Source organism: Dermacentor silvarum, chromosome 10 (assembly GCF_013339745.2).
Source record: "Dermacentor silvarum isolate Dsil-2018 chromosome 10, BIME_Dsil_1.4, whole genome shotgun sequence".
NCBI lineage: Eukaryota > Metazoa > Arthropoda > Arachnida > Ixodida > Ixodidae > Dermacentor > Dermacentor silvarum.
In genome coordinates this window covers 77,671,252-77,699,113 of record NC_051163.1, presented here as the reverse complement: position 1 = coordinate 77,699,113, position 27,862 = coordinate 77,671,252, and the positions used below count along the sequence as shown (strand labels likewise).

Sequence of the window (27,862 nt, the reverse complement as noted above, 5' to 3'; positions counted from 1 at the left end):
TACTGCGTTTCGTCGGTAGGTGGGATACACTGAGGCTGCAGGTATCATGGTATCACTCTGCAGGTATCACTCTCACGAGTGAAGCCGACGGGAGCGGACGTGTCGAGTTGAGGTGCCGTCTCAGTGCAGCAGGAGCAGCGTGCCAAAGAGATAAGTTTTCTTATTTTATATTTCGCTCTTGGTTTTTTAGGAGTGTTTGCTTAGCCAAGCAATCTGTATAAATTATTTTCATGCTTCTCAGTTTCTTGGTCTTTTCGCTTAGATAAAAGTAGATAAAGAATATGTTTTTTGTTTTTGTCACATCTACGCCTTGTTAGTACAAGATGATGGTTGGTACTAGGGGGAACCCACGGGTGCGTTGTGCTGAGTGCGAGCGTTCACATGGGTGTGCAAGTGTGTGTGCGTGTACACACACACACACACACACACACACACACACACACACACACACACACACACACACACACACACACACACACACACACACACACACACACACACACACACACGCACTCACGAACGCACGCACGCACTCGTCTGCACTTCTTCCCAGCCAAGCCACCGTATTTCTGATCTGCGCAGCTCCGCTACCTGTCGCTCACACAGCAGGCCATCTCGGCGGCCATCTTGATCGAGATGACGGTCGTCGAACCACCCCGGCTCTACCTGGGCTACGCAGGAAACCTCGGGGAGGAGGTGAGACATTTGTATGCCTATACGAGGGTCCACGAGCGCTGCAGGTAAACTAGCTTCCAGGTGACGAATGAAGCAGAGACAACCCGCCGCAGTAGGTCGCGGGTCCGACTCCCGGTCGCATTCCGATCGGTCCGGAATGAGAAAACACCCGTGTACTTTGCCTTGAGTGCAGAGTTGCACGTTGAAGAACTCCATATGTGGTCAAAAATTAATCCGGAGTCCTCCACTACGGCGTCCCTCATAACCCATTATTTTTGTTTGTGGTTATAAACCGCACAATTTAACAAGAGAAAAAAAAAACGAAAAAAAAAGCATACACAGCGACCGAAGTTGTCCCGCGTCTGTGTCTTATTCGTTCTCGTGATAATTAAATGTGCACTTGTTTAAATGTGCAAGCATGGACCAACCAGCTCGCCCAGATACGTTTGTTGGGCCATAAACTATAGACTAGCGGACATATGACTTTCAGAATGGCATATTAGATGCTTCAAGCGTCTCACACACGCGTCCTTTTGGCACTGCAGATACGCTGTTAAAACTGACCACACAACCGGGGAGATCGGCGCCCATTTCAACTGCCTAGAACTGCATGGTGTCTTGCATAAATGCAAGGAGTGCCACGACAGTATTCTGCCATCACAAGAAAGCGACAACACATGGCACTGTTTCAAACACGCGCTATAGCTGCAGTATCCGCAGGCATCACTTTTCCACCGCATACACTTTACGTTATGCGCAGGAGAAAAAAAAAAGAGCCTATAAAAAGTATTTTGGTCAAATACCTTAGCACCTATCTAGTGTTCTGCACAGCCCCTTACAAGTGTTTCGGTCGTTCAGTGGCCGACCACGAGACTGGGAAAGCGCTTGTACCTATTTTACAAGTCGCAGTAAAGGTCCTGCGTGACCGCTCAGCTTATCTGCCCAGAAAGCCGCACGCGCTCTTCTGCAGCACCTGAAAGCGGCAGACTTGTCGCCCGATTGTAGACACGCTGCCACTTGTCCAGTATGCGGATGCGAAGATCCAGGGGGGATGTCCAGACGACTTGACCCTCCCTTAAAATTTGTGTGCGCAGCGCCAGCGTACGGCACGTGGAAAACTCATGAAGTCCCTCTGTGCAGCTGTTACTGTTTTTTTTTTTCCTATGGAGATACAAGAAAGGTTGAATGATTGTTGAAGAGAACCCGCCAGCACGTAAAAAACCCATCATCAGCATCAATCACCATTTCAAAGTTGGACACTCGCCCTATAAAAAATTCCTTGATCCGCGCTTGAATATGCGCGATTGATTTGAACTATTGTCTTCTCTCACCCCCCTTCCCCATGTGTGCAGTAGCAAACTTGACAAAGTCTAGTTAACTTCGCAGCAGAACAAATCCAACACCTGACGATAGTTCATGATTTATTACATCCGCGTTTGTGTCAACGTGTTCTTCCCGTTCCAAGCGATCGATTCATCTCTTTTTTTTTTTTTTGTCGTCTTATTAGCCTAGGGATCTGTGCAAGCTCAATTGACTGCAGCCCGTGTATGCCTAAGGGCACAGTTTCACCGACACCGACAATAAACCAGCTGGTAGTTCACGCCTTCTCGTCCTGCTTGGCGTGTCCTTCTGTGTTCGTAGGCGTTCTCAGTTTCACTGAGCGCATGCATTACAAAGTTAAAGTGCGTAAATTATACTGTACATTTTGCGGTTCATTAGTTTGACATAGTACACAGTAAAATTGTTTATGCTTTAAAGGTAAGATTTGCAGCCATAGGGCAGCGCATACTTCAAAAGTATTTAGGAAAAATTGCTATAGATAGAGGAACCCTTAAGGGTGTAATGAAATTTTACATTCTTAAATGTGCATTTCGCGCTTAACTTGCGTGTATTTTCTTTCTTCAGCACTCTGGCCTCGCCAATTTCTTGTCAAGAACGCTTAGTCACGCTGATACGCGCATGCCGTTCGTTAACTGAAAGTATAGGGAGCGCAGCGTTAAAGAAAATAAGCCCTTAGAGTGAAAATATTCCTCACACTCAACATTACAGTAACCACTTTTACACCCTTAAAGGTGCTTTTGTTAACTTGTTGCATGGCCAACACCCTTACACTTAAGGGTGTAAACTGAGCGGCTGATAATAGGGAGTTTTAGATTTCGCGTACGCAAATTTGAGGGACGCGAACCACCGGACTTGCAAAAGAACGCAAAAACGTATACAAATTAAAGAAAAGGAGCCCCAAAGGAGTGAAAAAGAACGCAAGCCGGGCGTGGCGCTTTGCGTACGCAAAGGCACCTTTGGGTAACAAAACCCGCTTGCGTACGTAAAATCTATCCATTCTTCGGCAGCGCTCGTAAAAACGAAACACGAGAATGGAAACAGGACAAGCGCAATCTAACAACATTAGACAGCGCTTAAACAGGTTGTTAAACAGCACTTCTGCTGTTTCCTTTCTCGTGTGTCCGTTTTTATGTACGCTGCCCAAGAACGGATAGGTACCAACTCGCCCACTTTCCAATCCTTACGCAAAATCTAAAACTCCCTAATGCCTTCTGTGGCACCTCTGGAGCTCTGAAGGTCCCAAGAATTGAAGGGCGAGGAGTTTCGAGCGCCGAAGCCATGGATGAAGAAGATAACTCGGAGGGACCATTTGCGCAACAGCATTGAAGTAAAACGAGTTGGCCCAACACGTGATCGTCACCTCAGAGCGCGCGGTTATAGGATTTACTGATCTCGCTCTGCAGTGTTTAGGCATGAGCGAAGGCAGCTGGGGCAGCCGAACAAAAGCCAATCGATTAAAAGCTACCGGAAACCAAACATTCTAGGCCTCTGCGCCAAGTCTCAGAGCTCATTCGCTAGGCCCACACTGCGAGGGAAAAAGCGAAGAAAAGGGCTACACAGAGAGCTCAGGATGTCCTCAGGATGTCCTCAAATGGTCAAAACGTCCTCATCCCGCATTGGACGTTCTGAGGACGTCCCTAGCACGACCTGGTATTTGTTCAAGAAAATCTACCTTATAGGACGTCCTCGGGAAGTCCCCATATTAGCCTACATTTTTATCCAGAAAATGCACATGATAGGACATCCTCTGGAATTCCTGAAAAGAGCCTGCAGTTTAATCCAGACAATGCACATGATAGGACGTCCTGTGGAAGTCCTGAAATGAGCCTCCATTCCCCCCCCCCCCAAATTATAAATTCATCAGTGTATTAAATTGCCAATTCGCGATAGTGAGAAAACTGCCGACGCCTGCCGCAACGAACGATATGCTAACCATTATACCAATGCCATGAAAAGTGCAGTGCCCTTAAGTGAGCGGCATGAATTCCCCTTGGAGATAATAAGTAAATATACAATGAATTATATATATATATATATATATATATATATATATATATATATGCTCCCTTGGCCACTGGTCCGGCTGGCCCGAGTGCTGCGGCCGCTGCCGCTGCCGCCGACTCAGTGTGCGCGAATTCCACCCCTGGCTCAACGGGCGACTCAGCCGGCAGCTTGGCGGACGTTATGCGAGCCATCTCGTTGCTGACACAACAGCTCCAGGGTATGACGAGCGCCTTCGCTTCCGTCAGCGGTTGCGTCCTGCCAGGGAACGCCGTCCACGCTTCCCTGCAGCCGGCGTTCGTGGACACGACGTTTCGCGGCTTTCCCGACGACGTTATCCTTTGGGTTCGCAACATCAATGCCCTGGGTGATCGTCATGCCTGGCCAGACCACACAAGATGGCTGGTTGCCGCGAAACGACTTTGCGGTGCCGCCAAGGCTTGGGACAACTACGCAGGCATTAAACATTGGTCGTGGCCTGAATGAAGCGCATCTCTGATAGCTGCTTTCGGCCCGCTTCCCAATGCCTGCGATGAGTCCGATCACCGCCTTTCTTCGCGCGGCGCTTCTGAGAGATACAGCCTCGACGCTTCGGCAGGTGTACCCTGCGTCCTTCCGGCAGAAAGGTCCGCAGGGTGCCCCGACACAGCAGCCGGCTCACCGGGACGGTCGGCTTGAGCCCAGACGGTGGGAAGCGCGTGGCGAGCGCCGCTCCTGCGTCGACCCACCACCGGGCGGCGCATCACCAACCGACAACACCGGCTCACCGGACGACGATATCAGCCCCACACACAGTTTGGGATAGCACTCGGCGGACCACCGCCCCATCTTTGGCCCACTGCCGGGAGGCCGCCGGGCTCATACTCAAGGCTCAGCTCGGAACTACAGGCGCCGAAAACGAGGTTACAGTTCAAGAGCACCGGCCCTCTTTCCCGCTGGGTATCGCGGGCCCATCCTCGTGTTCCGGTGCCGCAAGCCGATCACATCCTGCTGACGGTACGGCTTTTGAAGAGCACAGCCCGCTTGTGCGCGACGTTTTGTCAAGACGAGCCGATTTGATCACCTCGACGGGGAGCGCCGCCGGCTGCGCCGCCGGCTGCCCCGCCGTAGACACCGGCTCACCGGGTGGCGTATTTCCAATTGCTAGTAGGTACAGCGTTTGACCGCTGGCGCCACGCTGCGCCGCTCGCGCGTACCATGTACCAGCGTGTACCATAGCCCTTAGCACGCCCGCCTCCCTTTCTTTCTGCCCAATGGTTAATCTGCAGCCGCCACACGGCCAGCGCCTCCGTATTGGAAAGACCCAAGATGGCGCCGAAAAGCGTGGGTGTCCCCACCCTGAAAGCGGCGCTGGGCATCGAGGCACCCTAGGGATGCGCGATGGCGAGCGCCATCTGGTGGTGTTCCACGAAACCCAATAGAGCTCGTGAGCAAGACCTAGGGGCCTACATGCAAGCTGTCTTTGCAAGACATATGGCTCCCTGCTAGGCCCATATACATTAACTCTTGCTAGGATGGCTGGATGGATACTATGAGCGTCCCCTTTGAAACTCGGTTGTGGGTTGCGCCACCAAGCTCTTGGAATTATTTTGCCAATGTCCCGCCTTTATTTTGGAGAAAACACAGAAATACAAAGAATTCCAAGCATCAAACTTTTTGAACCATTACTGGGAACTCTGTTTCCTTACGTCTCCGTTATTTGTGGTCTCCCTTCTTTTCGGCCATCAAACCATCAACCGCCTTTTACTAATCCCTATAGCGGACATGCTTACGTTCCCCCTGTTATCCCTGAAGCCAAGGGCTTCAGGAGGTCAGAGGAGCCTGGGCTGGCAGCGGCATAGATTTATTCTCATTCCAATTAAACATGTTTCATCGTTTCCCTAGCTTTACCGCAGAAAGCACATGCGTCTTCATCCTTGGTGTACCTGGCCTTATAACTACGCATTATAAGGCATCCTGAACTGGCAAAACCAGGAGGCTAGCTACATCTAGGCGTGTTGCAAGATGCTAGCTACATCTAGGCGTGTTGCAAGATGCAGGAACCCCAGCGGCACGCGCGGCTAGACCATCACTGCAGAAGCAGTCGGGAGAAGAGGCAAAGAAAGCTTTGCTTTAAGATATGGAATAAGACAAATGCAACGTCATCGCTAATTTGCATAACCTGCAAAACATGATTGCCGCGAATTCGATTCAATATACTCCTAGAAGCTCGAGTGAGTTGAATCCATGGTACCTACATTGCACACGGAAGAGGAATCGCACGGTCGAACTGTCCATGGAGCCATTGTTTATGAGCGCTGCATACATACGTATTCTCGAACAGTCCCCGTGCCTGCTCTGGTTAAGCTGCAGCTATCGTCTACATATATAATTAGCATTAGGGCTAACCTTAAGATTTGACTACGACTCTAAAGGCCATTAAACTTTCTTAGTGTCCTTTAAGGTGACGTCTCAATGTAATGTAAAAAAAAAAACATGGTTGATCCCACTGTCATAGAAATCGGTAGGACAGGAAATTGAAACGTGTCTTTACAGAAGCTGTTGCATGTTTATTGTACCTGAAAAATTAATTGACAAGTAGCTATCAGCGGCACTCTGCCACTGCACCGGGATCCTCGACAATTGTCACACAAGCGAAAGTCGTCGAACTGCTCCCGACCGGGAAACAACCCCTCGGAGACACTGCATTGCAAGCGCCGGAGCACTGCGCAAGTACCCCTTAAACAAGAAGCGTTCGCAAGCAGTAAAAGCGATACCGAACGGGTTGTTAGTAAATCGCTTCGTGAGCTCACGGTCCGCTGCAGCGAAATGCGCATGATTTGCGGGTGGGCGACCGTGTTGCAGGTTTCCTTGGCGTGCGGCGTCCTGCTTCCGAATCGCTTCAGCGAAGGTGCGAGCATGGTGGTCCGGCTCTGTAGTGCCTTGGGCATCCAGTTGAGTGGCGACGCGCTCAGGAGGAATGAGACTGGCCGAGTTCGCAGCGTGCGCCGCGAGCGCGCGAAGGCGTTCTGCTTCATGCTGGCGTGTCTCTCGCCTGACCAAAGCGAGATTCACCCGTCGACGTCGTTGCCTTTCTGCGCCGCTTAGCGCAGCAGTTATATTTCTTGGTGCCATCGCAAGCGAAACGATATGCGGAACGATTATCAGCCTTCACCTATGCCCATTGATACGCCGCTTGAGCTTCTGTATTTTATGTTTAGATATAAAGGCATCACGTATATCATATGTGCTTGTTGCCGCCCCCTAGCAGTCGGTCGGACTTCATTGATTATTTGCAATGTATTCTAATATTAGGAAGCGATTTTAATTGTCCGGTATAAATAGGACGACGTCCTCTGTGAACTCTTCGTGTAATCGTCGCGAGTCACTTTCTTCACACAATACGCATGTTCGATTTGGTTCAGCTGCTACACGAGCCGACTAGAGGAGAACATATTCTTGATTTGCTATTCATAAATACTCCTGCAAAAATCACGCAAATGTACTTCAGGAAATTAAAAACCATATAGATTCGTTCACTGTACACTTCCACTGTACCTTGAAGCAAAATCTACTGTCACACAATAGATAATAAACTATTCCAGAACTGATGCCAATAAAATGAACAGAATGTTGGATGAGTTTGCCCCCATGTTCGAAGACATGTTCATTACCCGCACAACAAATGAGAACTGAATTGTCTTCCGCGTTAAATTAAACAGTTTGAACTGCCTTTAACCACAAAAGAACCATTAAAACCAGCACAGATGAGCTGTGGTTCAGACGAGATGCTTAAAAATTCCTTAATAGGAAAAGGAGAACATACCAAACAGCGAACAAAACAAACGCTGACAGTGATTGGCAGAAGTACAAAGAGGCATACGTTACTGCTAAGACAATTTCTTTAATTATACGTTACCGAACTTGTTAAAAAGCTAACCCTAGAAAATTTTCGCGAGTGATTAATGCTAAGGAACAACACGCAGTTGCTTTATTAAACGACGAAATTAGTATTGCTATGCCCGCGGCAACCACAGCCGCTGTCTTTAATCATTACTTTTATGGAAAGTTCACTAATGAGTCACCTTTTCAGGCTGTTCTTGAGGGCACTACTTCAGCTATTCGTCAACGATGTGCAGAAGTAACCATAACAGCACCAGGCGTAGCCCGTGTTATTGAGCAGCTGCAACTTAATTCAAGTCCTTGTTCCTGACGGGATCAACACTAAACTTTTGAAAATGACAGTGCACGCTTCTTCCATTTTACTGTCGCGCAACTTTCAACTTAGACAGCGGTAGAATTCCCTATAACTGGAAAATGGCACATGCTATTCCCATATTCTAGTCTGGCAATAGCACAAGTCCTAACAATTACTGACCAATATCACTAACCGTATTTGCAGCAAACTTTAAAACACATTCTTTTCTCACATAATACGACTCATTTAACTACAAATAATTTACTTTTAGACGGTCCGCATGGCTTCAGGCACGAAAAATCTTGTCAAAAAAAGTGGGCAGCTTGCACTAGTGGTGCAATGCTGGAGTATACAGCGGAGCTGGTGATCGACCTAGCTTTTTCCAGGTTTTACTACGCTTGGATAAGTTTTGCTAGGAAAGGCTAAGTGCTGCTAGGCACGGTATTCCAAATCGACTCGCCGCCGACGCGGACATTCTCGATTAGCCGCGCGAAGTGCTTTAAGATGAGCGCCTTCTTCGAGTGTCCGAATCGTCGTCCGATGTCACGGCTACATGTACTCGCCACAGAGTGAACGAGAGTTCTGCCGCTGTCACGGTGACTCCGAGCTTTATCTCCCCGGTGACGCCACGGCCAAGCTGCGCCTCCACGCTTGCGGGGGCGTGCTTGGTCGAATCCATGCCAATCCACCGCCAGAGGTGCCTGCTGCAGTTACGGACACCACGCGCATGCGGCACGAACCCGGGGAAACGGGGAAACGCGGACGGCGTTCCCAGCAGTTCTGCGCGTTGCCTCCTTGGTGCTGCTACAATTCTTCTCTCTCTCTCTCGCTCTCACTTTCTCTTTCTCTCTCACGAGCATAGCGTGCGCTCCGCGAATGATCTCCTTCCCTCTCCTTAACGCCCCATGTCAAGGCAACATGTGCACGGCACGGAGAGGAGGCGAAGCACACGCCGATTCGTGAGGTGGTTGCTAGACAACGTCCGGTGAAGTCATTGCCAGGAGCAGATTTTGTTCGCACTACGCAGCTTAAACAGCTCCAATGTTAAAATGCAGCAAACCCTTCAAATTTGGGACTCTACCTGCTGAGGAACATTACTTGTCCTTTCGCATTTCATAATAGCAACCTCAAAATAAAGTTTCTTCAAGTTTCTACACGTTTTCCAGCGGAGCACCCTCCGCGTCACCATATTGCCCTATGGGCTGTGGCAATTGCGCGTGTATCCCTGCACAAAATGCTTGAAGACGCTGCCGCTCTTGCAGTTCTACTCCCACGTCATAGTCCAGAGATGATGTTCTTCCTGTCCTGAATGAAAACGCCTATACTTGACAAAACAGCGCTAACTACGCCACTTCTCGTTGGTACTGTTCTTGTAATTGATTTATAAAGGAATAATAAGGGGAAAGAAATGATGCGTCATCTTCTGTAGCGAGAACGCTGTATAAGATGTTAAACGAATTGGGAAAACTGGGGACATGGGGTAGGGGCACACACGGAATTGTTGTTCTTGCTCCAGAGAGAGCGGTAACCTTCTTTCCCATTCGAAGGATCGGATCGCACCAAGAAGAGTACCGTTCGAAGTTACATTCCTTTAACCGATAAGTAGTGTACGGTATGGGTTACATATACTTATTTAAGCCGAGGCCCTTGGTAAAAATTTGGAAAGTACGCAGACGCTTATACGGAATAATGCAAAGTCAATGACACCTGTAATCTTTATAATGTGCATAAACAAAGATCGCCAATTACATAGACCTGTGAAAGTTTCAGTTGATGCCATAGCACATTGCAAACGACGATATCACCAGCGTGTGACACTCCCATTGGAGTCGTCCTAACATACCGCTTCGAACACATGCATTCTAAGATAGCCTCCATGACTGCTCTGGGTAAGCTGCAGTAATCCTTTGCCTATGTAGTTAGAATCAGGGGTAACTGCAACAATAAATTGCTACTCTAAAGGTTCTTAAGCTTCCATCATGTCTTTTAAGATAACGCCTTGATGTCATGTAAAACAAAATTCCTGCAGAACCCATCCCACGTAGAATTTCGGCGTTAATGCGGTTTGCGTTGGAGCGCAACACAATTTTGGCACTACCGTAACTCATCATGTATTAGGCGTGTATGATTCCGGCCTCCTCTCTCTCGGTTTCCTCTGGGCGCGTTGCACCGCCTTCTGTGCCGCTTCGAAAACAGCACGTAGGGCGTCTTTGAATATAAATTTACACAAAACGTTTTCAAAATGTATGTCATGGGTTCGATTCCACCTCAGACCGGAGAAATTTTGAAACGTTATTTTTCTGTAATTGAACAGGCAACAACCCAAGGACGTATAAAAAAAGTTGTCGCAGTTTCATCTGAAAGGTGAAGCATCAATTGCGATAGCAAACTTGAAGAGAGCTATACGGAGTAATGATAGCAGCTTTATCAGCTGTATAAACTTGGACATGCAGCAGCACCGGCAACACGCAGAACTGTTGTCGACGCCGTCGGCGTTTTGCCCGCGTTCGCTCAAAATGCGTGCGGCGTTGGTGACTGTTGCCGGAGCCTCTGATATAAATAGGCACTTGGTGCCGCAGCTAAACGTCGCCTCCCTTCCCTCCCCCTCCCCCCCACGGCCTTTCGTGCGTCGGAAGAAGGCACGTTTGCTCTACATATATGGTGATTGTAGAGGAGGAAAGAGACGCCTACTTCTGCAGCCCTTAAGGGAGCACAGAGCAGAACGCGCGTTTGTTCTCCGCCGTGCGTTCACTCCCCGTGAAAGCGAGCGTCCCTCGCGCCCTTTCACTCGCAGATACAGCGTTCGGCGCGCGGCGACGATTTCATCTCCATTGACGTCATACGGAACCTCACGGCGACGGCGACGGCGACGCCGACGGCAGAAATCTGCTTTTGAGTGTCCATATAATTGCTATCGCAATAAAAACTTCTGGAGTGGCGGCGGCCGCTAATGTTGACGCCAGCGCTTGTGCGACTTCGCCTCTGAAAGAGTGCCGCGCAGGCTGCATTCCGCGCACACCTTAAGGGCTTTTGCTTTGCGAATGTAAACGCTAGGGCAATTGTAAAATCAAAGGTCGTTGTTTCTAGCTAAAATATTATATTTGGCAGAGTGTTGATATCAAAAACTTTGAAAAAATTTACTATGGCATTCAGGTTTGCTCCTAAAGCCTGTGAAACAAAGGTGTACATTTAATAGCATCTTTACAGCGAAATTAGCCATCTGAAACATGAAGGAGGCGAAAACAGGCATTTCCTATATTCTACTATTCCCTGATGTTTCTTCGAGCCCTGAGTTGATGGCGGTAGCCTGGCTTTACTTTCAAAGCAGCTTTTATTTCCACTCCAGAAGTATTTTTAGATGCGGAGCAGCTTATGGTCAGGGCTATGTCACTCCCTTCCTCCCTCCATCCGCCGTGCGGCGTCCACACCCCTACTGCGCATGCGCATCCTCCGCCCCCACGACTCCTTGTCTCATCTCCTCTCCTCTCGGCATTCCTCCTCTCCTCTCCGGATTGCGCAACGAATGGCAACGCCTGCGGCTCCGCGCGCGATTATGCGAAGCAGCTTAGGTTAGAGACGCGACGGTAGGCGCCCCAGAGGCACCGGCAACAGTCACCAACGCCGCGCGCGTTCGGTGCGAACGCGGGCAAAACGCCGACGGCGTCGACAACAGTTCTGCGCGTTGCTGGTGCTGCTGCATGTCCAAGTTTATACAGCTGATAAAACTACCTTGAGTCGACCCCATGGCTGCTTCGCATACTACTCAGGGTTCCCCTACGGGAAGATGGTGTAATTTTTTAAACCTCCTTGCAATAACCCCTGTATTCATAAATAGATCTGAACTTGAAGCTCATACATGACTTGATCTGAATGACGACTGGCATGAACGTGTCCAGGACGGTCATTGCGTTTCCTTCGGCGTGTTCATGACAGGAGCCATTAATTTGAGGTAAAGCCTGGATTTGAAGCTAACATGCATTTATGAATACGGGGCTAAGACAGGTTGGACAGATTTGAACCTAGCCATATAGAACTTCACTGTAAAAGACACAGTCCTGCGCGGCAAACGCAGCACTGTCACAGCGTAAGGTAGAGGAGCGGCTCCATACAGCTCCATTTTCGGCAGCAGGAACTACAACGTCTTCGCGGCGAATTCTTTTTGCGTCGTTTTCACGAGACCGAACTGAATTGTTCGCCCGGCGTCGACGGTGAGCTGCGGTTTGTGCTGCTCTCTGCACAGTGGCCTGCCGAGCCCGTTTTGCCTAGTTGCAGCGGCGCGGGTAGCTTCACGATTCGCGTCATCAGTAGTGGTTCGTAGCTTGCTAGGAAGCACCATAACGTGTACCCTAATTGTCATATATCGCTTGAAAATGGGATGTGACAATTAGTCACATAGCCTGCTTGATTTATTCAGGTGTGCTATATAGGTTTGTCATTCTAGCATTTGGGGACTTCATCGGATACTGCTTTTGGGACTTCATCGGATTCTAGCATCTGGGATTTCATCGGATCCTGCTGCCGTGTTTTGGGGGACATTTTCGGCAGCCTTTTTTCAACAAAAGCTTTCTGTGCTAAATTTTGATCTTTCAGGCTTGTCTGGTGTTGCTGTTGTTCTCTGTTGAGGCTTCTCTGTTTTCTGTTGATGGCGCGAGCGCCATCTGGTGGTGTTACAGGAAACCCAATAGCGCGCGCGAGCAACACCTAAGGAGCCTACATGCAAGCGGTGTTTGCAAGACCTATGGCTCCCTGCTGGAGCCGTATACAGTAACTCTATCAAGACCGGAAGGAGATCGCCATCTGGTAGTGTTGCAAGAAACCCAGCGGCACGTGGGGCAAGATCATCACAGCAGCATCAGCACCCAGAAACGAGAGAGAAGAGGCAAAGGAAGCTTTGCTTTAAGATATAGAATAGCGCAAATTTAACGACAATTTTCATACCTTACGAAACATAGATCGCCGCCAATTCGATTTACTCGTAGAAACTTGAGTTGAATCCGTGGTACATTTCGCGCCTAAAACTGATCGCACACTGTCAATGCAGCCGCTGAAATTAGCGCCGCTGACATACGCATTCTCGAAAAGCCGCCAGGCCTGCTCTGGTTAAGCTGCACGCATATTCTGCGTATATAATTAGCATCGGGGGTAACCTTAACACTAGGTTCGGACTCAAGCTATTAAACTTTCTCCATGTTCTTTAAGGTTACGTCTCAATGTAATATAAAAAAACTGTGGTTGATCTTTCTTTCATAGGAATTGGTAGAACACGAAAGTGAAACATGTCTTCACAAAAGCTGTTGCATGTTTATTGCACGTGAATAATTAATTGGCAAGTAGCCATCAGTGGCACTCTCCGTGTTTCTGGCACTGTTTTCTACCATGCTGAGAGGAAGGCCTGAACCTCTGCTCCGGGGTTCTCGACAATTGTCACACATCCGAAACTTTTCGAACGGCTCGCGACCGGGAAACATCCCTTGGAGATACTGCATTGCACGCACCGGAGCACTGCGCGTAGGAGTTTTCATAGTTGGTCCCATCTCAAGCGAAACGACGTACCGAATTATAATCAGCCGTCACCTATGTCCATTGATACGCCGCATGAACTACTTACACTATGGCATGTTTAGACATAAGACAGCTTTAGTTTAGCGTTAGCGTAATAGCGGGGTTACGGGAAATAGCGTTACCGTTCCGCAAACGAACTTTGCAGAAAGAGAGTTTTAGTATAGCGTGATAGCGTAGTTTACGTGCGGGACGCTATTCCATTACGCTTTGAATTTCGCATACACAGGGTACCTAATTCTATGTGTGTGTGCGTCCGGAAAGTGCGATAGGCAGCGCAATGGAAGCCAGGAGCGCGTTGTATTTTTACTTCACATGTCCGTCGATCTGCAACGAAACAGACAAGCAGTACAAGCTGTCTACCATAGCCTCCGAAATTCTCCCATCTCAGAGGCCATATGCCGTCGTCGCGCCTATCTCCCGACTTTAGCGACAGATGGCGCTCGCATCTCAAAAAAATTTCTCTCGTTAGGCTTAGGCGCGTTCGAAACGAGAAGCGATCTCGAAAATTCCTCAAGATTAGCCATAACACTCTCTCGGCGAAGCGGCATGAGACTAAGCAAAAGCCGGTTACGCAGTCATTTGCTACGAACGAAGTGAATTCTACAAAAACAACGCCAAATTCAGTTCGAAGCGGGCGACCGGGACCGCCGCCATGTTTTACGTACACTACGTACACCACGCTAACACGGTAACGTTAACTCTGAGAAATAGCGTGCGCACGGTAAACGGTATGGGTCAGTTAGCGTTCTGCGCATGCGCACTTCGATCCCGCTATTCCGGTACGCCCGCTATTCCGGTAACCACGCTAAACTAAAACTGTCTATAATTTAAGGCATCACGTACAAGTTTCGCCACTTCTAGGGTGAACGCCTCATTAGTATTTATGAGCCTATAGCAGTTGATGTTAGGCACAAAAAAAAAAGAAGAACGATTCGGCATCATCATTAGGCGTCGTATTCGGCACATTTCCCCCCTTAGGTTGAGGACGTGTTGAAGTTACACAAGCCTGAACACTCATATGGCGTTTCTTCTTACAATGAACGACCCTGTACATCGGAGGTGCGTGTTAGCGCCCCCCTAGCAGCTAGTCGGATTTTTTGATTAGTTGCATCACTCATTACCGTACGTGTTTAGCATGCATCCACAATGAATTCTCATGTAAGGTGGCAATTTTAATTACCCCTGTATAAATTGGACGTCATCCTCTGTGAATTCTACGCTTAATCATCACGAGTGTTCCCACTTTCTTCACACAATAATCATTTTCGATTTGGTTCAGCTCGTACACGAGCCGACTAGAGGCGAACATATTCCTGATTTGCTATTCATAAATACTCAATCGAAAGCTCATACAAACGTACTTCCGAAAATTAGCGACTACAGATTACTTCACTCTACACTTTACTGCCACAAAACAGATATTAAACTGTTCCAGAGCTGGCACCACTAAAATGAGCCAAATGTTGGATTAGTTTGCCCCCATGTTTGAAGACACGTTTATTACCCGTACAACAAAGGAGAACTAGATTGTCTTCTACGATAAAACTAAAGAAACTGAACTTGCTTGTATTTTTAAAATAAACAATAAGAACAGAACATATGCGCCGGGGTTCAGGCGGGAGGAAAAAAAAATCCACGCATCTCCAGGAAGTGAATCATGACGAGTGGGCGGAGCACTGGGGATCGTCCTTACCGTAAATCAACCATGACATTGCCCACTCGCGCATGTAAATGAGTGACAACGCGTGTGTACAGTATATACAATGTTTTATTTGTCATAACTCGTATGTGGTGTTGAGTTCTGGGTTCCGTTTTCCCTTCATTATTACTGCTTTGTGGTCCGTGAAATGTAGAGCCAATGGTTCTTCGATCGGATGATGATGAATATAATGGGAAAGAGGCATCCCCCTCGAAAATGGGCGGGGAGAAATAGTCATCTAGCCGGCTTGCATTAACGAGGTATTCTATACATGTTTGTCATTCTAGCAGTTTTGTATACATCTCCTTATACTGGTTTTTTCTTCGTCAAAACTTATCTGTCTATATCGTACCGCTACCTATACAATTGCTACAGGGCCTGCCACCTGGTACAATACTATACAGCTGCAATGCAAAGTGTGTACGTGTCGATGCTACGCGACGCGCATCTCACATCGCCTGACTCCACGCACCCTAGGACGCGTGTATAATGCATGTTTTGGCGGCAGCTAGCAAACGTGGCGTGGCGCAGTGTTACAGTCGCTGAGAGAGAGAGAGAGAGAGAATACACTTTAATAAAAAATGTCACAGTTTCGCCCTAAGGGCGAAGCAATGAATGCGATAGCAACACAGCAATGTCATACGAAGTAAGGTGAGCGGCTTTGGTAGCAATATGAATTGTAGTAAACATGAGCTGATTAAGTAAGCAGGTGTGCTGCGGCGTAAGTAGACCAACATGAAGAGAGACTCGATGACCACGAGAAGGCGCGTGTGAAACGGTGGTGTTGATGAGAAGCGCTTCCCGTGGGCAGCGCGTGCGAAGGGACACACCTGTAGCGCTGCACTGCCGATCCGGGCAGCATTGCGTGTGTAGCGTGCGTTGGAAAATGTGGCCCGACTATTACGAACTGAATGAACAAGCGTGGTGTGAGCGCGCACAAACACGAAGAGATCACACTGAATGACAGCAGACAACGACTGTCAAAACGCTGGCAGCAAGCATACGCCGCAGCGGGCGAAGGTACGTGCGGTCTATCGCTTCAACGGAAACTGAGCGGCGAATGCACTTAAAGGTCAGAGCCGTGTGGAGATAAGAGACGGTGCGAGCGAGCGACGAGCGCGGTTGTTGGCAGAGAAGTGCGCCCCCCCCCCCCCCCCCTTGCTCCCTCCGGCGCTGGCTTCCTGCTTCCTTGCTTGCGCGTGGGAGATTGAGTGCGTTCGCTCTCCGTGATAGCGCGCGTCTCCGCACGCTTCCTCTCGGGCATACGGCGCGCGGCGAAGATTTTATCTATAGGGAACCTCACGGCGACGGCGACGACGACGACGACGACGACGCCGACGGCAGAAATCCGGTTCAAGTGTCCATATAATTGCTATCGCAATAAAAGAGCACGCGAGCGTAGGTAGCTCCTCCGCTCTGCAGTGGGTGGTCCCCTCAGTCCAGGAGTCCAGCGGCCTTAGCTGCCCTTCTCGCTCGGTTGACTAGGTTGAGCTGATCGGTCGAGTTGGAGCTGGACAGCACTGCCTCCCATTGCCGTGTGGTGGGGTGTGTTATGGGTGTTAGCTGTGGTGTGTTTGCGCAAGCCCATATCATGTGGTAAAGTGTTGCACATCGATCACAGTGTGGACATTTATAGGAATACAGCGCAGGGTGTATGGCGTGGTAAAGACTCAAATGTGGATATGTGTTTGTTTGGAGTTTTCGCCATATTACGGCCTCCTCTCGCGTCAGAGAATTATGAGGTGGGGGTGGTGTTCTTCGTGAAAGGCGATAGTGTTGTAGGATGTGAGTGTAGGTTAATGGTATGGGCTCTGGTTGGAACTGCTCGGCGCGGTCATCTCGCGGCTCCCGGTGTGCATGCGCTCGGGCGTAGGCATGTGCCTGCTGATTGCCGCGTAAGGACTCATGCCCCGTAGTCCACACGATTTGTATGTATGGTGGCAGTCGGTGCGCTCCATTCAGAATGCGATGTGCAGCCCTGGAAATTTTGGCCCTAGAGTAATTTCTGCATGCCGTCTGAGAGTCCGTCAGAACTATGACGCAATCCCACTGCGGTCTCGTCGTGATGGCTAACGCTATCGCTAGTTCCTCTGCCTCCGCAGCGCTCACTCTGGAAACCGACGATGCATTTATTTCGGTCCCGTGATTGTCGACTACGCTGGTGACGAATGCGGTGCTTCTTGCAGTGCTGGCCGCGTCTACGTGGGGTGGTTTCCATACTTTCTCGCGAGCGCCTGCGCTCGGGCTTGTCTCCGTCCGATGTGGAAGTTTGGGTGCATGTTCCTGGGAATCGGTGAGACGTGCATAGTTTCTTGTATTCGTGTTGGGATTTTGGTCAGTGCGCTGGTCTTCCGTACGGAATATCCAAGACGTTCCAAGACGCAGCGTCCCGCTATTGTGCGTAGTAGTCTTTCCTTCTGGCTTACCAGGTGGGCCTCTATGATTTCCCGTGCGTTGTTGTACACCCCTGTCTCCTCGAGGCAAAAAGTAGCCGTTCCGGGTGGGAGTCCGAGCGCTTGCTTATACGCCTTGCGTATCAGCCGGCTCCCACTCAGAGCGCCCGTCGCCAAAGGGAACGGCTTTTGGAATAAGCGCATAACAGCGTACGCTGTAAATTTATGCATGTGCAATAACGATTAGAGCAGGCGAGGGACTTAGCAACGTTCTTGAACAATAATGCGAGTTTCAATAAGCGCCAGGTCCGTAGGTGAAACTTCCTTCTTTCCTTAAGAGGAAGCTTGAGACCCGGCCGAACAGCGGTGCTGCCGACTAAAATACGTGTAAAACACAGAAACGCCTTTCAGAGATAACCCCTGGACCGACTTTAACGAGATTTGTTGAAGTTGAAAGAGAAAGTTGAATTCTTGCAACTGCTGAAAGGGGAATTTTAAGTTAAGATTTGCATTTGTTTACAAAAATTGTTGAGGATTGACAAGCTTAAAAAAAGCACGAAGTTTAAAAATCTGCAACTCTGCACCACTAACATATATCGCAGTTCTGTAAGCTGCATTTGTTAGAACATCCAAGGGAGACCAATTTGGCACAATATTTATGTTTTATGTGAATTTCGTACGATGTTCATAAGAGTTTTGCAAATGTCGTACTAAGAAATCAGTGGTCTACCTGAGGGCCATGTATATTAGCTTAACTTTCCCGCGTTAGATGTACTACTAGATGTGATTGACAGAATGGTGATATCATTTTTAATCCGTCGTTGCAGAGCTGTACAATTTATAGCTTTGTTTTCTGAAAATTTGCGATAGTCATGCATTTTTATTAAAGCGCTGATGACCTAAATAAATAATTTTCAAACAGTCACTAGATAATAATTTGTTCATTGAAATGCAACAACTTGTACCAAATTTGGTGCGCTGGTTGCTGAGAAAAACGATTTCTCGTTTCCCACTTATTTAGATAGGAACCGCAGTACTAAAGCGTTCTTAAGTTTATGCACCTTTTCAACGTGAGCACCCTGGGCATCGCCATAATGCTCTCTGGACTGTGCTTATAGCACGTGAACCCCGCGCAAAAAGCTTTCATCAATTGCACCGTGGGAATCGACGTAAGCGAAGCTTTGTATGGTGTTTGCTTTGATTGACGATAATTAGAGGTGATTTTTTCGGCGAATGAGTATTTTTTTTCAGTGTTTAGTTCAGCACATTTGCTGTTTGCGTAGCCGCCAGAACGCACAGGGATGCGTGTCTGCGTGAGGCATTGGTGTGCGTCATTGTCGATAATCTCTGAGAGCGTGGCACATCGAACCGGGGCAGAAGAGTTAACCTTAAATTCAGTAATGGGGCTGAACGTAATTCAATTAATTTTAAAATTGAATGTATACATTGTATACATACATTCGCGGTTTGCACCGAGTTCTGTTGCGTAGCGGAGACGCTCCTGTTGCGCGCGACGCTTCTTTCCGGCCTGGGTTTCCTCGACCCCGAGTGCACGCTTTGGAGCCATTTTTCAATCGCGCGTTGACGTGCTCCTTCTGCATACGTGGCCAGCACGCTGTTGAGACACCAGGTCCGAGCGCTCTCTTCAGGCTAGGGACGATAGTAATGTTTGCACTATCACAGCCCAGCATGCGACCTCCACAGTCCAGCACCTCCATTTTTGTCGCATAAGAAAAGAATCGCAGCACGTGTCATACACGCAAACTATGAAACGCCTCCCCGGCTGCGCCGGCCGGGATGATGATGATGATTATGATTTGTTGGCCTCCCCTTTAAACGGGGTGCTGACAAAAAGTCACCTAGGCTGCGCGATTGAATCAGGTATGCTACGCATGTTTTTTATCTAGCATTTTTCTATACAATTCATTAATCTCCCCCCCCCCCCCCCCCCTCGATATCTACCTTGCACCTCTACCTATGACTAAGAGATGAAATCAGGTCGTATGAATCTTGTCCCTACTTTTTTCTACCAATAGTCTAAACATATCTTGCTCATCTCGACTGCGGACCAGTTGAAGCTTCCTTCCACTTTAAACCCAAGCGCTTCTGGAAGGTGTACGTAACCTACTGTTCTTACTGGGTGAATCCATTCACAGTCCTTTAGAATGTGTTTAGGGGTCTCCGGAACTTTGCTGCAGCATACACATGCCTCATCTAGTTCCGAATGTTTGTTCCAGTATGTGTTGGTCCTTAGGCAACCTGCTCGAGCCTCATATAGCAAGGAAGTGCCCTTTGTGTTATCGTACAGATTTTACCTTCTAATTTCTTTTTTCTCATTCCTACAAATACTCCACTTTCCTTTTTGTTTCCATTCCTTGGGTCCAATTCACTGTCTCTATTTCTCTCACTTTCTTTATAATGATTCCTGGTCATTTGCAGTTTGAGTTACCCTGTACTTGGTTGCCAACTTTCTTGAACTCTTCCTCCATTCTGTGTCCACGCTTTTCAGATACAGATACTTGTGCACTTTAGCCGGCCATTTATTTTCATCCGTGTTCCTTAGTCTTTATTCAAAACTAATTTTGCTGTGTGCTTCTCTGACTTGAAAAGAGGCCCAACCCAGGTCACCTTGCACTGCCTCAATTGTGGTTTACCGTGGGCTCCCAAAGGCAACCGGCCCACTGATCTTTGGTTAACTTCCAACCCCGACAAGATATTCGATTTTAAGCATAGAACGGCATTTGCGAACGTTAGTGCTCGCACCAGTACTCCTTTCCAGATTCCACGCACCAGCTCATACTTATTGTGGCCCCACAGTGCTCTGTGTTTCATTATTGTTGCATTCCGCTTCCCCTTTATTTTGTGGCGGTTGCTTGAGTAACTCTTTCCTTCGTTTATGTGTACGCTGAGGTAGTTATATTGCTTCACTATGGGTATTACTTGCTGTTGAATTGACAACACGAAGTTACTCGTCTCTACATTAAAGACCATAATTCCTGATTTCTCTGTGCTATACTTAAGGCCTAGATTTGTCGCTGCATTCCCACAGATATTTGCATGTTTCTGTAGATCTCTTGTATTGTCCGCTAGTAGACCTTCTCTGTCACCGTTTGTTCATTACGCATGTATGATAAATCAAACCCTAATTCGCTGTTTTCTAGTCGTCTTTCTATGCCCTTAACATAAAACGTGAACAGCAATGGAGACCGAAAACATCCTTGCTTCAATCCTTGGGGGAATTCCCACCACTTCATTACCTTTTCGACCCTGTCATACAACTTGTACTCGGCAGTTCCTTCAGCAGCTCCACGAAATCGTCATCGATGCCTTCGTGCTTAACAATATCCCACAACAATTCCCTGTCTACGTTGTCAGGCTCCTTTAATATCTAAAAATGCTATCGATAAAGGCCTATTCTGAGCTACTGAAATCTCTACGAAATGAGTTAGTACAAAAATAAAATACTCTAAGCGTCTGCCTGGCCTGAACACATTCTGTAGTTACCCCAGTGCATCATTTTCCCCACCCACTTCGACAGTTCTAATTTTGTGACCTGGATTTCTATTCTATATATCACTTACGTTACTGTAACTGGCCTGTACGAGCTCGTATTATTTCTATCCCCTTTGCCTTTGTAGATGAGGTTCATCTTGCCTTCGTGCCATCCAACGGGAATTTTCTTTGTTCTAATCACTTGGTCTGTGGCATTAGTCAACAGTACCTTGCTCTTTCGACCGAAGTTTTTGGTTAGCTGTATCGGGATTTCATCGGATCCTGCTGCCGTGTTTTTCTGAACATTTCCTGCTGCCTTTTTCGAATAAAAGTTTTCTATGCTATATTCTTATCTTACAGGCTGTCCGTTGTTGCTGTTGTTCTCTGTTCAGGCTTCTGTTTTCTGCTGATGGCGCGAGCGCCATCTGGTCGTGTTGCAGGAAACAAAATAGCGCGTGCGAGTAAGACCTAGGGAGCCTACATGCACGGGGTGATTGCAAGACCTATGGCTCCCTGCTGGAGCCATATACAATAACTCTAGCATGACCGGGAGGCGAGCGCCATCTGGTAGTGTTGCAAGAAACCCAGCGGCACGCGTGGCTAGACCATCACAGCAGCAGTACCCGGAAAGAAGAGGCAAAGGAAGCTTCGCGTTAAGGTATAGAATAACGGAAATTTAACGACATCGCCAATTTTCATACCTTGCGAAACGCAGATCGCCTCCAATAGGTGACCCGTAAAACAAGCAATCGCAGGGAATTGTGGGGCGCGCCGTCTGCTAGCAGCTTCCGGTTCGACGGACGACCTGGCGGCATCGGCGGCATGCCCGGCGCACGTGTTTTTCTACGCGGTTTCAACTGTCAGTCGTGCGAAGCTTTCCGTCCGCTTTGTCGACCAGCAATGCCGTACCATTCATGCAGCTGAATTCTAGGTTTCAGTTCACTCTGGGCGCGATGATGACGAGCGAAGAAAGGCAAGGACACGCTTTTGTTCATAAAGGAACTCTGGTTTTCGTTTCGGCGGCCTTTTTTGTTTCTACCAGGTTTAGCTCTACGACATTTGCCGTTGCTTTGACGCACCGTCACTGACTGCTCTGCCTGCGGGTCAGTCAGACAGGTGAAAAAGTTATCGTTATCCGATAATTTATCAAGCGTATAGAAGCATTACTTAGAAAACGGGTGCTGAGGCGATGGCTACAGCGGTGCATGCTGTTTATGTGATCGTAGCCAGAAACCGATATCGTCGGTATAACGGCGCAGCTAGCGCCGAAAATAACTTTGCGCGCTGTCAACGGCATTTCTCGGTCGAAACTCTAGGTTCATTTGAAGTGGTACGTAGTTAGACGTTCTCGCTTTTTTTGTCAACAATTCCCGTATCGCCGTCATATTACGGCTGCGCATTATGTCTATCTGTGCTGAAGGAGCTAAGGAGGGCTAGTTGGTTACGAATATTATGTATGTATCTCGCTGTTTCTCGCTTAAATTCGCGCCGTAAAACCTCGTTTCCTAATATCTTTATATGTGCATGCGAGTACTGACATAGTTCTGGTTGCCTGAGTCAATGTTAAAGAAAGAAATATCTTGGGGAATCATTCCGTGTCGGCCCCAGCCTACACAGCTAATCGCCGCCTGATAAGTGGCACTGTACGTTCATTTTCTTTTTGTTCACGGATAGTCTCTGCCTTGTTACTGTTTTGGAAGTGGCAGCTAGCCATTCCTCTGATGCTTGTGCACAGCTGACTCAGCAAGGGTTGCTGTAAGGCAGTATTTACATGCGTTCACCTTTAACGCTTGAATTTGAGCAGTCAACGGCTGAATAGTCGACGATGGTTTTGCTAGGCAGCTACAATCGGGTAATCTTCGAGTGGGACAAAGCCGGACTGCAAGCGCAAGTGGCTCAGTCAGCTAATCAGCTAAGGCGTTGCGCTGCTGAGCACGAGCTCGCGGGATCGACTCCCAGCCGCGGGGGCCGCATTTCGATGGAACCGAAATGCGAAAACGCCCGTGTGCTTGCGTTCTAGTGCATGTTAAAGAACCATAGGTGGTCAAAATTAATCCGGAGCCCTCCACTACGACGTGCCTCATAATCAGAACTGGTTTTGGCCCGTAAAACCCCAGAAAGAAGAACGGACTGCAAGCGCATAAATTAGAATTCAACGGCGAAGTGGTGGCGGCGGCTGCGCTGACTCGAACCGGAAGCAGCTAGCAGACGGCGCATCCCACAATCCCTCGCTATTTTACGGGTCACCTATTCGATATACTCGCAGAAGGTTGAGTTGAATCCGCAGAACATTGCACACAAACCAGCAATGGCTCTTGCTAATTGTCAATGGAGCCACTGAAATTAGCGCTGCTGACATACGCATTCTCGAAAAGCCGCCGTGCCTGCTCTGGTTAAGCTGCACTTATCGTCTGCATATATAATTAGCATCAGGGGTAACCTTAACACTAGGTTGCGTCTTTAAAGGCTATTGAACTTTCTTGATGTTCCTTAAGGTTACGTCTCAAAGTAATGTAAAAAAACGATGGTTGATCTTTCGTTCATAGGAATCGGTAGAACACGAAAGTGAAAAATGTCTTAACAGAAGCTGTTGCATGTTTATTGTACGTGAAGAATTAATTGGCAAGTAGCCATCAGCGGCACTCTACCTCGCACAGGGGTCCTCGACGATTGTCACACAAGGGAAACTTGTCGAACGACTCGTGACCAGGAAACATCCCTCGGAGATACTGCATTGCACGCACCAAAGCACTGCGCGCAGCAGTTTTCATAGTTGGTGCCATCTCAAGCAAAACGACGTACGGCACTATTATCAGCCGTCACCTATGCCCATTGATACGCCGCTGAACTACTCTATGGCATGTTTAGACACAAAGGCATCACGTACAGGTGCCGCCACTTCTAGAGTGAACGCCTCATTAGTATTTATAAGCCTATCGCAGTTGATGAGCACAAAATAAAGAGAACAATTATTTCCTCTCGGCATCATCATTAGGCGTCGTATATTTGGCGCATTTCCCCCGTGAAGTAGAACACGTGTTGAAGTTATACAAGCCTGAATACTAATGAGGTGTTTCCTCTTACAATGGACGACCCTGTACATCGAAAGTGCGTGTTAGCGCCCCCCTAGCAGCCAGTCGGATTTAATTGATCAGTTGCATCACTCATTAGCATACGTGTTTAGCATGCTTCCACAATGAATTCTAATATCAGGCTGCAATTTTAATTACCCCGGTATAATTTGGACGACGTCCTCTGTGAACTGTACGATTAATCATCACCAATGTTCTCACTTTCTTCACACAATAATCATGTTCGATTTGGTTCAGCTGGTACACGAGCCGCCTAGAGGCGAACATATTCCTGATTTGCTATTCATAAATACTCCTTGCAAAAAGCGAGGTTTTTTGCTGAAATCCTTAGCCTTGAAGTCACCACCCCGCACCTAATCTGCGAGGCTGATAGATTGAGTTACTTTTTCAATATGGCGGCAACAGCACCACATTTCTGGGGATCCTGATTTTTGACAGCAGCGAGAGTTGTAGCAACCAATAAGCTTTGGCAGGTAAGGCAGTACAGCATTCTTTGTGTATATTCCATACTGAGTATTCAAAAATAAAATTTAACAATAAAGAGAAAGTGAGGGTTATACGTGAATTTTGCCTCGAAATGTAGCTTCGTGGCAGCGTGCGCCGTCCTGCTACAAAACCATTCCATGAGGCGAAATTCGCAAATAATCCAAACCAGTCATTCTGTTTATTCCGGGGGCTTCCACCACTGGCACCTCAGGAGTAAGATTAGGCACTGTGCTATTCATTATTTCTAGCGACTCCCGCCAGATCTCAATAATTTGTCAGCTACTCTATATCACCTTATATTAAGTATTCATGCTAATTTCTTTTCTGGGTCCCCCCACTACACCTTCGCCTTATAATCGAATAAATATGCTATATGCTTGGAACTACAGAAAGTTGAGCTAGTTGGTAGGGATTCATCGTGAAAGAAGGTTATTTATGTTGCCTGGTTCTCTTGTGTCTGTGCTTGCACGACTGACCTTCTTTCATGATAGTATATGCCTTCACTTGTTCTTCATTGAGTTCATTTCCGAAATCTTCCTTTTATTTGACGCGTACACTTTGAATTGCTAAGTGACTGGCATGTCTTTTCACATGTGTTTTCCTCGTTTCTCTTGTAAAAGTAAGTCGGAGACCCTGAATCTGTGATGCATTGTGCATCTTTTCTAGAGCTGCTGGAGTGGCAAGGCAGGCCTCACTGAAGTTCAGCACGTGCCAACCACAGCGCGGAGGACTTTTTTTACCACCACAACTTTTCGTTTTAAGGACAATTTTCTCATTTTAATACTCGTATTTGCTTTTCAGTTTTTAATGTTCGAGGATTGTATTTTAATTGCTTATTTTCTAGTCATATTTAGTCAATTGCACTTTATTACCGACGGCTGTAGCAGGCAGACAATTTTTTGTGAGTCAAGTGTGATGCCTTATGTATTCGTGTTTTTTATAATAAATTTTATATTTAAGCTATTGTGAGCCTTTTTTTTTGCGGAAAGAAGCATGTCGCTCATTGCATTGTGATGTGTACATGAGATATTTGATGAGTACGTCAGCAGTGAGATTTACACAAATAATTCCACGTTACAACACCACCATATAATCACATTCATGGCTTATTTAGATGTGGACGTGAGCCCATCCTGGGGACACACCTTGGTGGTCTAGAGATGGTCCTGGCAGAATGTCAAAAACAAATGTTCGCAGTATATGATTTGGAGAAAGAAATGGATTTGGGTGCAGTGGCATTTACACAAATAATTCCATTGTACAGGACCAGTATGTAATCACATTCACAGCTTATTTAAATGGACAAGAGTACATCCTGGAAAGGTACACTATTGGTCCAGAGATGGTCCTGGCACCATGTCCAAAGAACGTTCACAGTATGTTCTTTGGACGGGCAAATGGATCCGAGTAGGATCAGTTGAGGACATTTTAGGATGACCTGAGGATGTTGAAATAACCGCGATTCCACATCCTGCGGACAACCTCAGGATGTCTTTGCGTTGTCTGGGTGGCTTCGTGACGTAATGCTCTCTCCTAGTTTATTTCCTTCTTCCATGGTCGAACAAATTAAATCCTGGCACACGAGCAAGCGCACACATTCTGGCTTCGAAACTTCTCACAAATATCGCACGAGGGCAGATGCCGGCAATGGCGGGCTTCTGGGTGCTGAGCCTGCTGCTGCAATTGACTCCCGCTGGCCTTCCTGGCGCTGGGCGGTGCCTGGCCGCTGCCCCTGGAGCGCACCGTCGACCTCTCCACATCCTGCGGACAACCTCAGGATGTCTTTGCGTTGTCTGGGTGGCTTCGTGACGTAATGCTCTCTCCTAGTTTATTTCCTTCTTCCATGGTCGAACAAATTAAATCCTGGCACACGAGCAAGCGCACACATTCTGGCTTCGAAACTTCTCACAAATACCGCACGAGGGCAGATGCCGGCAATGGCGGGCTTCTGGGTGCTGAGCCTGCTGCTGCAATTGACCCCGCTGGCAGTAGCGCACCCAGGATCTCTGCCAGGGGGGGGTTGACAGTTTGCCAATACCATCTAAACAGCACTAATTTCGATTTCTTCACGGGAAATTGTCAATAAAATGCGCTTTTTGCGAGTGTGCAGACGATTGCGCGTCTTACATCTTAGTTACAGTACTCAAATGCGTAAGGAAAGAAAAGGGGTTAAACAAAAGGGTGGGTCAAGTCGGCCTCAGGGGGGGGGGGGGTTCCAACCCCCGAATCCCCCCCCGTCGGTGCGCCACTGCCCGCTGGCCTTCCTGGCGCTGGGCGGTGCCTGGCCGCTGCCCCTGGAGCGCACCGTCGACCTGCCGCTGATGCTGGCCACGTAGGTGGTCGTGGCCTTTGGCGTCATCCACCGAGTGACGCACAGCCAGGCGCGACGCTTCCCGAGACAGACTGCGACGTCCTCTGTTGGCACTCACGATGAGCAGCACGTCGACTGATGTGTGCCACTAGAGAGACCCTTCGGTGTCTACCCAGACAAACGCACGATGACACGTTTATTACATTGAGTGGCTGTGAACTGATTGCGGACATTTAATATAGCGGTGTTCCGAACTTGTTCCAGCATGGAACTGAAAACGCTTTAAAATTGGTGGTACCAGACAGCCTCGACTGGGAATTTCGCGATAGACCTATGGATTCATAGTTGAATATTTCACCGAAGGAGTATGGACCGCCCCGGAAAGGCGTTGGTCCTGGGTTCGATCCCTGCACCAGGACGAATTTTATTGTGATGGCAATTATACGGACACTCCAGGCGAATTTTAGCAGTCACCGTGATGTTCCGCATAGTCACATTACAATAACATCGCGATCGCGCGCCGTAGGTGCGTGCGAAAGCTTGCGAGGGTGAGAGGAGAGGGATGGCGGCTCGATCTCGCGCGGGCATGGGAGGAAAGCGGGAAGGAAGCGTGCCGTCTTCCAGCGCACACTA

The 27,862-nt window shown here is 48.1% G+C and overlaps 1 pseudogene; it reads left to right on the top strand.

The window, feature by feature from the left end:
* The window catches only part of LOC119431647 (transmembrane protein 17-like), a 29,787-nt pseudogene extending 1,925 nt beyond the window's left edge, over positions 1-27,862 (top strand).